The sequence below is a fragment of the Xenopus laevis genome, chromosome 8S, assembly GCF_017654675.1.
Source record: "Xenopus laevis strain J_2021 chromosome 8S, Xenopus_laevis_v10.1, whole genome shotgun sequence".
Taxonomy (NCBI): Eukaryota; Metazoa; Chordata; class Amphibia; order Anura; family Pipidae; genus Xenopus; species Xenopus laevis.
Window position 1 is genome coordinate 24,935,871 of NC_054386.1, and position 15,162 is coordinate 24,951,032.

Genomic DNA, 15,162 nt, shown 5'->3' on the forward strand with positions numbered 1-15,162 from the left:
ATATCATATATTCCTGACTTTTGTCTTAGGTCTTCTCCTAAAAATCTCAATCCCTTACAAACTTTAGCTAAAAAGTGGTCATCCATATTGAAAATTAACATTACATCTCATCATTTATTATCTTCTATTAAAACTTTCAATAAACGTATTAAATGCGAGGGTTGGCGAGTTTAACATTTTCGATTGATCCATTTAAGCTATAAGCTATCTTACTTTAAGAATACAGAGGGTGTTTCACTTTCTTATTGTCCTAAGTGTAAGTCCGAGAATGTTTCTTTATATCATTATGTTTGGGAATGTCCTTTCATTTCTAAGCTGCGGAGTTTGATTGAAATTTTTTTTTTTTTAAAAAAAAATTGAATATTGATCTTAAATTGTCTCCTGAATCTGCATTACTAGATTTTTGGGCATTGTCTTCTGAAGGCGGTACTCCAAAGATTAAGAATTTGAATAATTATAAGAATTTTGTTCATTTGGTCATTGCCGCTACTCGTAAATCCATCTTTTTATATTGGATCCAAGACACTTCACCAGATTTAAAGGTCATCTTGTCCTATCTTAAATCTCTCTGCATTGATGAAGCAATAGGTTTTAGGTATGGTAATTTAGGTCTTAAGGTGGCCATACACGGGCCGATAAAAGCTGCCGACAGACCGTGTCGGCAGCTTATTGGCCCGTGTATGGGGGCCCCCGACGGGCTTCCCCGATCGAGATCTGGCCGAAAGTCGGCCAGATCTCGATCGGATGGGATTAAAAATCCCGTCGGATCGCGGCCGCATCTGTTCGTTGATGCGGTCCCGCGATCCGACCGCCCGTTTGGTGAACGCTAGGATCCGATCGTTGGGCCCTAGGGCCCACGATCGGATCAGCCCGATATTGCCCACCTCAAGGTGGGCATATCGGAGGGAGATCCGCTCGTTTGGCGACATCGCCAAACGAGCGGATCTATCCGTGTATGGCCACCTTAAGAGAAAATTTTCTTAAACTCTGGTCTCCCCTTTTTAAAATTCTGAAGTCTGAAGATAGAATTTTCATAGAAAAATTTTGCTATAATTCAGATGAAAACTCCTCTTCTAAATTGGCTCATTGTCATTCTAAGGCTGATTGAAGATGTGATAATTTTTTTTTATTTATATATTTATTTGGGTAAATATTTTATGCTTGTTGATAAAGAGGAAGACCTTATTTTATTTTATTTTATTCTATATAATTTTGTTTTTCTTTGATGAATTTTGTTATTGTCCTATTTGATGTTTTGTTAACAATGAATTGCTACATGATATTTCTTTTTATTATGTAATTGACAATTGTTATGCTAAGCTATTGCTTTGCTGCTCATTGTTCTTTCTGTTTTTAAATATGCTAATAAAAATATTTGGAAAGAAAGGGTTAGTACCCGTGTTTAATGTCAAGCCAAAAAGGTTACAACGTTTCGGGGGCGTACCCCTTCGTCAGGTGATCTGTGCCTCCCACCTCCACCCTTAAATATGTAAAAAATGCAATCTCCACCCACTTCAGGTAGTTAACAATTAAATGTCAAAAGAAATAACCAGAGCCATCTGGTTTCCCTTGCATCCCAAGAAAAGTCCAGAAATGATATACAAACAAAAAGTCCAGGATCCAGGAAGTAATTGGAGTTTCATCAGTAATTCATGTAAAGTCCTTAAACAATCAACTAGCTGAAAGGTTCGAAAAAAACAAAAAACATTTACGGATGGATACAATCAAAATACAGGGTTAATGACCTAATACAGTTATTCACTTAGGAAGGAATTAATCATACCTTTCCTTTTCTTATTACTTTCTATCGAAAAAATATCAAGTTAGGGGAATCTGTAGAAAAATGGAAACAAATTAGCAACATGATACAAAATGGCAACATGATACATAGTTACAAATAACACACCAGGCTAAACTCTTCATTTAACCCCCTTGCTGTCTGCGTCTGTAGCAGCCATATCCAATAAGCCTCACGTTGTGCCAATTTTAACTGGAGAACTTGACCAGGTGTTCGTATTTTTTCTAGTACCTGCCATCTTAACTGCGATGTCCTATGTCCTTCTTCAAAAAAATGTTTATATGAAAAAGTTTCCTGCTTTTTCTTTTTGTCACTAATCTCCCTAGTTTGTTCTTTCTGTGGTGGTTTATAATTTCTGATGGCAGCCTTATGTTTGTTTAACCTTGTCTTTACCTGTCTACTTGTTTGGCCAATATATGCCAAGCCACATGGGCATTTTAAACAATTAATTACTCCCTGGGAGTTACAGGTATGAAAGCCCTTTATGTTGTGTTTTGTACCACATAATCACCTTTAATAATGCCGGTGCAATGGCCACAATTAAGACAGGGAGAAAAGTGCCCACCCTGTCTGTATTTTTTGCTCTTTCTTTTTAATAATATCACCAACATTTCTGCCACGTTTGTATGAGAACACTGGGGGCAAGGTAAACAATTTACCCAGTTTAACATAATTTTTTAAAACCTTCCAATGTTTTAAAATTGTTTTCCATATGTATTTCGCATTAGTGTCATAAGTTGAATGACACCCAGAAAATGCTGGAGAATGCACTGTGTGGGGGTCTTGCGTGGGTACTTACAAATGTTTATCTTTTAATGTTTATGGGGGGATATGATAACTATGTATAAATATATAAGGGGATTGTACAATAACCTCTCTAATAGTGATGTGCGGGCCGGCTGAAACCCAAGGGACCCACGGGATGCGTCGGTTCGGCTGACTCCTGCACCAAATCTTCGGGTGGCGGACGGGTCCATGTCAAGTTCTTCTCCTGCTCTCCCTGCCCGCGACCTAGCACTTCCAGCTCCTAAATTTACTCGAGCCCACCCCTTCTGTGACATCACTGCTGGACTGGTCAGGCTAGGGTCTATAAATAGGGGGGCAATAGCGGGCAGGATGCGGATTGGGAGGGGCCGGGTTAGGGTCAGGTGCGGGTCAAGAATTTCTCGCACATCACTACTCTCTAATGCTTTATTTACAAGTAGGTCCTTCCAGCTTCCCTTTGGGGCAAATTGGAGTGAATTCAAATGTTTTTTGTTTGCCTTCCTCTGGATCAACTAGCAGTTAGGCAGGTTATATGCAGACTTAAGGTTGAACGTGATGGATGTGTGTCATTTTTCAACCTAACTTACTATGTTGCACTATGTTACACTTTGTTAGGCTATGTTACACAATTTGCATGTATCAAAACCCAGTAAGGGAAAGCCAGAGATTTGTTCCTGCTGTAATGGAACATGCAATACTCAAAATATAGTGTAAAACCTTTAACACAAATAAAAATGTTTGTTTTAAAATTGAAAATTGACTTGATAAGATATTTCACAAGAGTTTGAAGCAGAACCCAGTAAAATTTTGTGCTGCAAAAGCCAATATGAAGGCTAGATGTTAGTAACAATGTACAGATCTCTTCTGGTCAAGCTGTCAGATTGTCACGGCTTGCTCTGCTCTATGTCAGACTCCTAAAAAGAAAGTATAAATACTGAGTAGACTCACCCTCTTTTCCTCTCTCTGCTGATCTCCAGGGCTGTTTTATGCATCTGTCTCCCTCCTTTTCATGCACCCTCTTTAGTTGAAATTTTACTCATCCAGTTTTGGGATGACCTGTGAATGGCCTTTTCCTACACTAGCATTATGTTGCCTACTGAAATAATAACTGTGATTATTTTTATTTGTGCTGTCTGATTTTGTAATAGGTACAATGAAATCTTCCTCACCTCATCTTAGCTTCATTCTTTGCACTTTATTTCTGTTAGTGTGCATATACATTTGGTGTTGAAATATAAAAAGAAGGTGGAACGTACTAGAATGTACTAGATTGTACTGTAGAAAAAAACAACAGCAAGCAAAACTGAACACCTGGAAAGTTTAAAGGGGTAGAAGTCAATCAAGGTATTTGTTGGGTCACATTGTATAATGTTATTCTACTAAAGTAGATAAGACCCTCTTCCTTGCTCATTCATATAACTGTCCTTCCACTTGGAATGCACGTAGCGTGCCCACAAAGCCACACAGCCATAGTGTCCCATGGAATAAATCATGGAGTACAAAGGGCAATTTAATGGCTGTAAGGGCAATAAATAAATTGGTCCAGAAAAATTGACCTTTCCAACCTAAACACATTAATTCCACCCAGTGGTCTCGATGGGCAGATATTGTGTTGGCAAAACACAATTTGGATTCTTGCAGTGTGAAAATGGGGTGGGGTGGCTGTTTAGGGAGATGGGTCTTGGCAAGAAAGTGAAATCACACAGAAGCCGAGCTTTGGTTTAATTTCCTGCTACTCTCTCACCACCTGTATAAACTTTCCCGCGGTTAATCCAAAAGATATTCAGTGTTACCCTTGAAGTTTAGCTTTCTCCATCTGAAGAGGCCTCAAGATCAGAGACAGGATTTACATTCCCCTGGCTGCTGAGCTGTGAGAGAATAATTTTAAAGCGGGTTAAAAAAACAGCAAGAATCCCAAACTGAGTGGAGCATCTCCAAATTGCAGTGTTCCAGCAGGTTTCCAGTGGCTGACCTGGTAAAACGATTTTAAAGAGAAAAGAGAGTAAATTGAACATTTTCAAAGTTAGCATGTTTTTTTTTAGTGTAGATGACCAGTTTTTGGGCTCCATCAATGATAAATTGGTGGATACAAACCATGGCCATAAGGACCATTGTATTTTGTTACAGGGACCTAAGTTTTGTTTTTGCATCTGTTTTTGCGTTGTTGCTGCTCCTTGTCTTGATCTTCTGGGATAACGTTGATTCAGTCATTTGTTAGAACCATGATTATTGACATACTTTTCTCATCTGAACAGAGCTGGTCTTACTTCATTCTTGTATCATGGTGGATTTTAGTAGTCAAATACCATAGGCATAAGCTCCGCCCACTCACTTCCTGAATCAGCTGCTGCTGCGACATCAGGACTTGCCATGCTCCCAGGAACCCTCCCTCCATAGCTGCTAGGAGCACTTCTGCTACAAAAAAATGTTAAGTAGCCCTTTTTTACACGTTTACGTTTGTATTGCTAAAGATTGCATTTTGCTGCATTTGAGGCTTTTTTGGACAGGGGGGTGCCTATTTTTTTGCACACTTTCATGCACACATACACACTGTCACATAGCTTTTAAATGTGTACTCACATGCATACACAAATAGTTTTTTATTTTACTTTTTTTATTTATCTAATTTTTACTATTTTGTACCAAAAAAACTGTTTATTGAGCAGTTTGACTATTGGATCAGGAAATTTTACCACTAATCATGCTGTCAGATCAGTTATTTTGTTATTTCACTGATTTTCCATATTTACTTATGTTTAATTTGTCAGAATGTGTGCTTTCCAAAACCATATGGTTTCCTAGGGGTCTTTGTACAGTTACGGGGTCATATGACACAGAGGGGCAGATGTATCAATGGTCGAAGTGAAAATTCGAATTTAAAAAATTCAAATTTCAAGCTAATTCAAGTCCAAATTCGATTCGAATTTTAAAAAAAATTAAAAATTCAAATATAGAATATAGAAAGTACTGTCTCTTTAAAAGTTTTTGACTTTGACCATTAGCCATCTAAAACCTGCCTGAATTGCTGTTTTAGCCTATGGGGGACCTCCTAGAACCTATTTGGAGTCAATTGGTGGACTTTGAAAAATTAAAGGTTTTTTTGGAAAAACTTTGAATCGAATTCAAGCAAATGTTACTTCTATACGTATGATTCGATTTTCAATCAAAAACGGACCTATTCGGTCAAAAAAAACTATATTTAATTTCGGTTGGTCTTTTTGAATTTGAATTTCGACGTTTTTCAAATTCAAAATTCGACGTTTAATAAATCTGCCCCATAATATGCTTGCGGGGATGCTTATGCATATTGAGCATTAAACCGTTCAGTGGACCCCAGGCGTTCATATTAAGGGTGTTTTGTCCTGGTTCCAAATATTATTTGAGAGATAAGATGCTGCAAACTGGAAGTTTTGAGGTAATTTTGGGAAATATCACAATTGCCAAATATGAAAGCTTTGCTGCTTTGTACTATGCAGTAGTAAGACATGTCTACCTATTTTGGATTCAGGGTGATGTGTACTGATGGTTGTCCTGAAAAAACGATATATTGTTTTCCTGAGTAAAATAAAAGACCCCCCCCCCCAGGAAAGGCCTTTAAAGTGAGAGGGAGCAAAATGTTCAAAAATGGTCTGGCAATAAAAGTACAAAATCAGCCAAATCTGCTGGCAGTGAAAGGGTTAATCCAGCCCTTTATCAAGGTGTGATAAATAAAGCCAAAAATGTTGCCTTTGGAACTTAAAGTGAACCTGTCACCCAGACTTAAAAAGCTGTATAATAAAAGTCCTTTTCAAATTAAACATGAAATCCAATTTCTATTTTTTATTAAAGCATTCATAGCTGTTGTGAGCCTTAGGCATAGAGGAGGGGCAGACAAATACTTTCACTTTCCATTCATCACTTCCTAGATGTCACTGCTCTCCACACATTCCCTCGTTCTCTTCACCATTTAATTGTGTAGCCAGGACATGGGGATGGACATCAGGTCCCCCATTCTGATGCACAAACAAGATTCTGAGATGATGCAAGGCTTGTCTTAATAACAGTGTCCACAATATGGCTCCTGTCTGCTTGCTCAGTTCCCAGACTGAAGGAAACAAGATTCAAATAATTTATACAGTGTAATTAAAGTTAATTTTGCTTGACTAATGTGATAAAAAAGGATTTAAAATATTTTCTTTGGGGTGATGGGTCCCCTTTAAATAAAGTTACCACTTTTTCACGAGTGCTGCTGTCTTCATTGTATTGAATTAATTTACCCAGGCAGAGGGTGCATCGTGCACCTGGGGCTGCAAAGAGCTGGTTTTCCATTGTGTAACACACATCAACTGATATTATCTATGGAATGTCTTTATCCTTACTTACTAGAAGAATATACTGGCATATCTGTTAAGTAGCATTTTAGATGTTGCAGTACAGAACCTTTATCGTTTGATAGAAGTATTGGTGTTGAGGTTGGTAGGTAAAAATGGTGCATTTAAGGCATGCAAGTCGGCACTTTTAATTGGTACCAAAGCCAATAAAGTATGCAAAAAAGCTATCAGACAAGCTAAAATAGAGAATGAAAAGGGCATTGCAGCGAGGAGCAAAATGAATCCAATTTTAAAATATGTATATAGTATTTACACAACTAAGAAACCAGCTTATGAAGGCTCCGTTTTTTTACAGACCCAGTTCTAATAATATAACCATAGACGACACTTTAAAATTCAAACGAGAATAGAACATGTGACAGTAACCATAGCATTACAGGGTGCTAAAAGAGCTCTGTGATTGCCAATTCTCTTTACATGATTTTCCAGGATTCTTTGAGATCTGGCACGGTGCCTTAAGTTTGGAGAATTGCTATTGTGGTACCATTAAAACAGGATCCCATTCTTAGTCTGAAAACTATATGCCTGTTAGTTTGATGTTAGCGATAGAGAAGCTTTTGATTGTGACAAATTGAATTGCATTCTATTAGGAGTTGAGTCGAAGCCTAGATATTGGTGTGGCAATGGATGTGATCTACTTAGAGTTTGCTAAAGCATTTGATACAGTACCACACACACAAGGTTGCTGATTAAATTAAGAATAATCGGCCTGGAACATAATAATTTGACTTGTATAGCGAAATGGCTGAAGGATAGATTACAAAGAGTGGTGGTTTCTAATTTTCATTTTACATTTTCTAATTGGACAAGTACTTTCTTCCAATAGACAGCACTCAAGCTTGACAAAGAGTGGGGTGCCGCTCGAAACGTTGCATCTGTGCTGCTGTCCTACAAATAAAGACGGTTTTAATACTATTGGAGTGCTGTCTATTGGAAGAAAATATTTGTATGGTGGAGAACCCTTATGAACAGGTCTCTGGACGTGCACCCAAGAAACAATTGGCCGAAGTAACAGGTGCGGTATAATTGTATTTACTAATTGGACAAGTACCACAGGGGTCTGTCCTTGGCCCTTTGCTAACTTAATTTGTTTTTTAATTACCTTGAATTTGGCTTTGTACGTGCATGTGTTGTCACTTTGCAGAGAGATATGACGGGGAATTGGGCAGCTAAATTGATAAACAAGGTTCATTGTTGATAATGTATATACTTTGGTAGAAATAACATACATGCTACTTATACACTAAGGGGCACATTTACTATTGGTCGAATATTAATTAACCCTCGATATTCAACCGTCGAAGTATCGAAGTCGAAGGATTTACTGCATTTCCTTCGATCGAAGGATCGAAGGAAAAATCGTTCGATATAATGATTAAATCCTTCTAATCGAACGATCAAACGATTTTCCTTCAATCCCAAATTGGCTAGAAAGCCTATGGGGACCTTCCCTATAATCTAACATTGATGCTCAGTAGGTTTTAGGTGGCTCAGTAGGTGGTCAAATTTTTTTTTTAAAGAGACAGTACTTCGACTATCGAATGGTCAAATGGTCGAATAGTCGAACGATTATTAGTTCGAAACGTTCTATTCAAAGTCAAACTCGTAGTCGAAGGTCAAAGTAGCCAATTCGATGGTCGAAGTAGCCAAAACAATACTTCGAAATTCACTTGAGCTAAGTTAATGTGCCCCTTAATGTTAATGAGTTCATTCTGAGTCACTCAAAGGCTCATAAAAGGCTGATAAAGCAAAGTCATGTCTTGCATAAAAAGGGCATTAACTTGAGGGATGAAAAAATTATTTGGGGGTTTATTGGATTGAACTTGATGGATTTTTGTCTTTTTTTCAACCCAAATTAAGTATGTAATTTGCACAGCAACCTGTCCTTTGTGTTTATTGCTCCTTTAATAGCTCACACAGCACACGATGGAACGCTTCAGTTATCATAAACGAATAGAGATCTGTCTACTTAATTAATTACGTACTGTCCACAATAAACCAGTCAATAAACGTTTCATACAAACCATTATTTCAGATGGTGGTGGTTGTTCACAGCTGCTCTACACTTCCAACACAGTGTTTTCAGTAATAAACAGTGCACTTAGACTAAACTCTGGACAAGCTCCCATCTTTTAACAAAGCACAGCAATCTGTTTTGCAGCAACTTAATATAGTAACGCTGTATACTAGGTAGTCTCTGTTTAGGGCGCAATAGCTTGTCCTACAAAACGCTTACTTCTCTTCCCCCCAAGGTAAATTTTTGATGCTTCCTGGTGCAAACTACAGCTATATGCACAAAAGCTTTCAAGATCTACAAAACATTAGGCTAATGTCACATGTCGCCACGTCACCAGCAGAGAAAATTACAGTGACAAAGTGACAGAGCTGCCAATGCAAATGGTAATCATCTGTCACTGTCACAGTTCACATAGGGTGTATTAGAACATGAAAATGCACATTTGAGAATTTTCACACTCTAATTTGCACATATTTGACTGGCATTATTGGCCTGTTTGACATTAACATTTGGGTTTCTACTAAAATTGGAAAACGCTTATCTTCAGGTATACCAAAGGAAAACATTCTTAGTGTATATCTGCAATACATTAGCTCTCAAGGTTTACCCTTCAGAAGATACAACAGCGAAAATTTAAAAAAAACAAAAAACAAAACCCTTTCATAGTATCAAAGAAATATGCTACTGTCAAGAATATCCCCAAAAGTCCCAAGTATGTTTTCAACAAAATAGGTGTACCAATGGCAAAGGCGCATCTTACATACCTGCAAAATTGTCTTCTGTCTTTTTGGTATCAAGGGAAAATACCACCCTGCTAAAGAAAGTGACACTCCCAGAATATACTCTATTGGTCCTCCATCAATCTATTATCAGGTGAAATAGAATGTTGGCTTCGGTGTCCCCATTCATCCAGATAAGGCTTTGCAGGAGCAATTATGAGAGGTCCATAAAACCGTTTATTAAGCTAGATGCAAACAGACAATGGTATTAGATATTATTATGATATTTTCTACATTTTGGATGTGGATATACCTATCAAAGAATTACTAATATTACTATTATTATTATTATTATTAAAGTCTATTTAATTTACTCTAGATTAGGGGGTTATTTATTTAGCTCTGAATTTTTCTAGTCAGAATTTTAAAATGTAAAATACCATTTTTTCAGAGGAAAAAAAACCTAGATTTTTTCGGGATTTATTAAAGTCCGATGGAGTTAAAAGTCAGATGAAAAAAATACTCCAACTCCGACCTGGCGAGAACATGTAAAAGTCAATGGGGCAAATTTACTTACATCCGAATTTACGCCAGCGTTGCCTTCGCCGCACTTCACCAAGCGTAGATTCACCAGGGCTAAGCAAATTCACAAAGATCTGAAGTTTGCACAAGTTACCGATCGTTTGCAAAGTTGCGCTAGCGATGTTACGATTGGCGGTTCGAAGTTACGCTAGGGTTCGGAAATTTGCATACAGCACCAAATAGAAGTTTGAATCGATGTGAATGCTGCAATAAATAATACTACACAAGCCCAGGGAAACTTAATAAAATTACATAGAGGTGTTCTAATGCCCTACACATGTGCCCACAGTATAGTTTAGGTGCCATATGTTATCAAATGTGGGGGGGAAGGTGGGCATCCTAAAAAAAAAAATTTGATCTTTTTCAGCCTATCACCCTTTAAAAAGTAAAAAACCCCAGTGTTTTTTGGGGACTTAGAAAAATGTTCAACTTTTTTTTTTCATACTCCTATCTATTGCACTTCGCCTGGTCTGACCTGGCAAAGTAAACTCCTGGCGAAAGAGGTAACATTCAGAAAAAAAAAAGCTTAGTAATTTTGCGCAATTTCACCCTTCGCCAGAGTGCAACTTCGCCAGGCGTTAGGGTGTGAAGTTGCGCTAGTCTATCTACTTCGCTAGTGAATTTTCTCCAGGGACACTGTTAGTAAATTGGCGAAGTGTCAAAATGACGTCACGCTGGCAGATGTCTTGTTAACAATTGGAAGGTTGTTTGGTTTCCGAAAAAATCATAGTTTTCCGGCACAAATTCCAAATAAACCCGTAAAAATTTGAAAAATTTTATGAAATTTGAAAAATTGGTGAAAATATATCGATAAATAAGGGGGAGGGGAAGTCAGTGCAGATTTGGTCGGAGTAGTTTTTCGAAAATAATGAGAACTTTTCAGCTTTTGATATGTAACCCTCTAGGTCTTCCAAACTATGTATTAAAAAAAATCAAAGGTATAATAGGTTGCACCTCACTGTTGGCTCAGAGAGTCCAGATTTTGTGTTTTTTTTAAATGCTACTGACCAAATGGGTTGTTGAAGCATTCAGGAAATTCAGGAATTCAGGAAATACTGTACACAACTGCACATCAAGTACTTTACACATAGCACTTATTTATAACACTTACAGTATTTATCTTTTTGGGCTGCCCCAGGTATTGTTGCCCCGGGGGAAGCTTCGACGGAACCCAAGGTTTAAAGGTGAGAAGAAGGAGAGTCTGAAGACCCTTGCCCCTGTCTGTGCCTTTCGTGATGGAGGGGTTCTGGATTTTTGGGACTTGCCCTAGCCTTCAGGCAAAGGTTGTCCATAGATCCTAGTTGCCTTTAGTGCCTTTTGGTCTGGGGCTTCTGGATCTTTGGCACCCATGCCATTTTTGGTAGGACTCACTGGGGCACCCGCACTTTGTATTTCATGCACTGTGCATGTATGGTTGTAAGAAAGCACAATCTCAGGCTTTCGAAAAAAATAAGTACAATAGCAGCGCCTCAATTGAAAACTAGCATTATCTTGATTACAGAGAATCTGCTTTGTTGTATAGAGGGAATCATCCCTGATCACTCCACACAACACAGCCAATAAAAAGCCAATACTGATGTATGTGCCAAACATTCCTCATTTGGAAGATAACATTTTCTTGCTCAGTATCTTGTAGTGACACTTGTGCCAAGCTTTGCAGTTTGCAGTACTTATTATCTTCATGACAGGCTGTTCGAAAGCTTCCTGTGCTTGAAGCTAAAGCAGAGCAAACTCATTTGACTAGAACCAATTGAATGCAGATAAATCTTACTGAACAGCAGAAATAGGAAAGAAAGTGTCCCAAACAGGACACAGATTAGGTTTGGATGGGGAAATCACAGCAGGGGTGGTGCACTAAGACATGGGGAGCTTTATTGTCCTCTTTGAAATTTGCAAGGAAACAATTTTCAAATTTACCCCTGCTGTCCCTGAGGAACTATCAATGACTAGTTCAACCTAAAGAACGATAGTGTACTTTGTGAGCAGGCACGCTGTCCTTTCTTTCTGTGTACTTTATGTGCTGCCAGTAAATTTCTGCTGTATTTGTTATATGTTTCCTCCCTTCTTTTTCTGGCTTTGTTACACTGGGTTGAAGTGTATCGTTAGGACATACTGTTCTTTAAATGTACTATACATTTGTGTCCATTTGCCCCAAAACACAGCTGGTTTTTAAATTTCCCGTATTCAACGGTTTGCATACAAATACATGCAGTTCCATTGTAAGCAACAATATACTAGTTAGAAGTATCTTGTAACCCATTGTTAAGAGATTGACAAAAAATATTTACTATATCTGTACTAATAAAAATCAATAATCTTGCATTTATTCAAAGGAGTTCATATAAATGCCCCATGATTTATGGCTGTCCAGTCAACACATTTTCGTGTTGTATATTCTCTACTTTTGATCCAGATACCTCCGTTACATTTTACCCTTCTTTGTGTGAATGCAGAGTTTTTGGAGAAAATCCAAAGAACAGATGAAGAGATGTGGCTTTTTCAGGGAAGCTGTCTCTGTTACCTATTTCTGTTTTAATAGTGCTCACAAAACACAACACAGAACTTGACTTTTCTTGTCCATCTGAGCTAGACCACCGTTTATCAATGTTTAAGGGGCCCAACCGTCCCTTTATCAGGATACAGAAAAAAAATCTGTGCATGAACCTTACTTAAAGTATAAAGAGACCTGCTTATTCTCACGGGGAAGCAAGTCCAATACGTATTCAACATGAGGCTTGTAATCCAAATTGAGGCTTTGCAGACACCATTCCACCAAGTGCAGAGTGGAAGTAGTTCCACCTATAAAGCCCATGGCCTTTAAAACGTTATATATTTAATGTGACTGTGGCCTAAAACACCATCTGTCATCTGTTTTCAAACAAGTCCTAAAAGTAGTAGAAAACCTAGTTAAAGAATTGAAGCAAAACGTATTATATTTGGTCATGTATTTACTGATAAAAAATGATCCAATAACATATCTGGGTGTGGCAGAAGTAAGTGAATCCTTAGGAGTGTCATATAAGGTAATATCAGAATCTAATGTTTTCAGTCAATGCTATGGCAATCAGGAGTGAGAGACCCTGTTTTATTTAAAGATGGGGATCTAGCATTTGTGGATGTTTAGCATGGCTCAAACTAAAGAGGTGTTATTGATGCCCATAAAGCTGGAAAAGGTAACAAGACTATCTCTAAAGAGTTTAGACTCCACCAATCAACAGTCAGATTGACTGTGTACAAATGGAGGAGATTCAAGACCTTTGTTACCGAACCTAGAAGTGATCGCCCATCAAAGATAACTCCATCTGCAAGGCATCTGAGAGGTTACAAAGGTACTGGCTAATTCTTACTGGTTTTTACGATTATTTGAATAGCAAACAATATGAGTTAGTTGTTTTGTAGAAAGGGTTTTAGGAACCATACAGTTTAACACAAAAATATATAAGTAAAAAAATGATAAAACCTGTTGTAGTTCGATACTAATAAGACGTCTACTGCAGTTCAATAGTTCCCTCTGATTTACAGAACATTGCTTTCTTCAAAATCACCCTTATGGCCAAAGGCTTTGTGTTTGCTTTTACCCTTTCCTTGCTGATCTTTCTGCACACCATTTTGCGAGAGCAGTATAGATTAAAGTGAACCCCCAAAACTTAGAATATAGCATATAATATGCTCTAGCACAATGGTACTTTTAATGGCAGCACTGTGGATTCTATTCTACATGTCATGTAAAGGATTAATATAGACTTACATTTCAGGATTCAAACTGTTTATTGAGGAGGACAGCTCAACACCTCTGAATGTATGGTAGGCAGTTTGACCTAGGGCTGGGCATGATATAACCAAGAATTATTAGAATTTTCATCACAATAGAACAATGCACAATGTAAAGGGGCACATATCACAAGCTGGAGATGAGCTGTTGGGTTAGTAGAATCTGGTAGTGTGTTTGAACAAAAGGGAGATGCAGGCCCAAACTTGGATGTTTGTTATAGGGGATTCTGTTATTCAGGATCACTAAAACTGAACAGTTTGTTGTCTTCCTGGTACAGGGGTTTGGTATGTGGTTTATTAGGGTATAGAATAATTGGATGGGATGGGGCTGGTCATGACCTAGCTGGTCATTTTGGTTTATTTTGGGGCTAATAACGAAATGAATGGTAGAAGACCATAAAAGAGATGGAATGTTATGATCACTGGGGGTGACAAATGTTAGGCACTCCTCAGTGATTATAATCACTTAACCCAAAATGCCAAACAGGAACTCGTGTTTGCTAAAAACATCTGTAGGAGCACCACATCTCCGTCTTCTCTTCCATCCACTTTTTAGCCACAGAACAGGTGTGAATGCGTAGTAAAGTGAAAAACATGTTTTTTTGCATGTTTTTTGCTTGTAAGTATTAGGTGAGCACTGGGGTGTGCATGGTGACATTTCTGTGATGTAATTTTCAATTAAAGTAGTGGAAGCTTATGAAGCTATATGTGTGGCTGGGTTCCTATGAATATTGGCCTGAAACATTATATTTGTACATGAATAGAATAGTGGCTGAAAGATTCACAATGAGTGGTGGCAAAATGAATTGTTTATAACTGGATCAGTGTTGCTAGTAGAGTGCTACAGGGGTCTGTCCATGGAACTTTTTTAATTTCTTTATTAATGACCATGAGGTTGGCATTGTAAGCACTGTGTGTATGTTTTGGTGATGATGCTAAATTGTTCCTTGCAGGGTGGTGCCACATTGCAGCTAATTTGGATCTTATTTGGAGAACTGGCAGCAAATTGGCAATGTGTTTCAGTATCAATAAATGCAAAGTTATACACTAGAAGTGTGTTGGGGCCACCTTAATTGAATATGATTTGGGAGAGTTTTGTGTATAACACACTGTGCAAGTTTAGGCAGTGTAAGTCCATAT

At 38.0% G+C, this 15,162-nt stretch overlaps 1 pseudogene; it reads left to right on the top strand.

Moving 5' to 3' along the window:
* Positions 1-15,162, top strand: part of LOC108700488 — a 93,493-nt pseudogene that overhangs the window by 61,419 nt on the left and 16,912 nt on the right.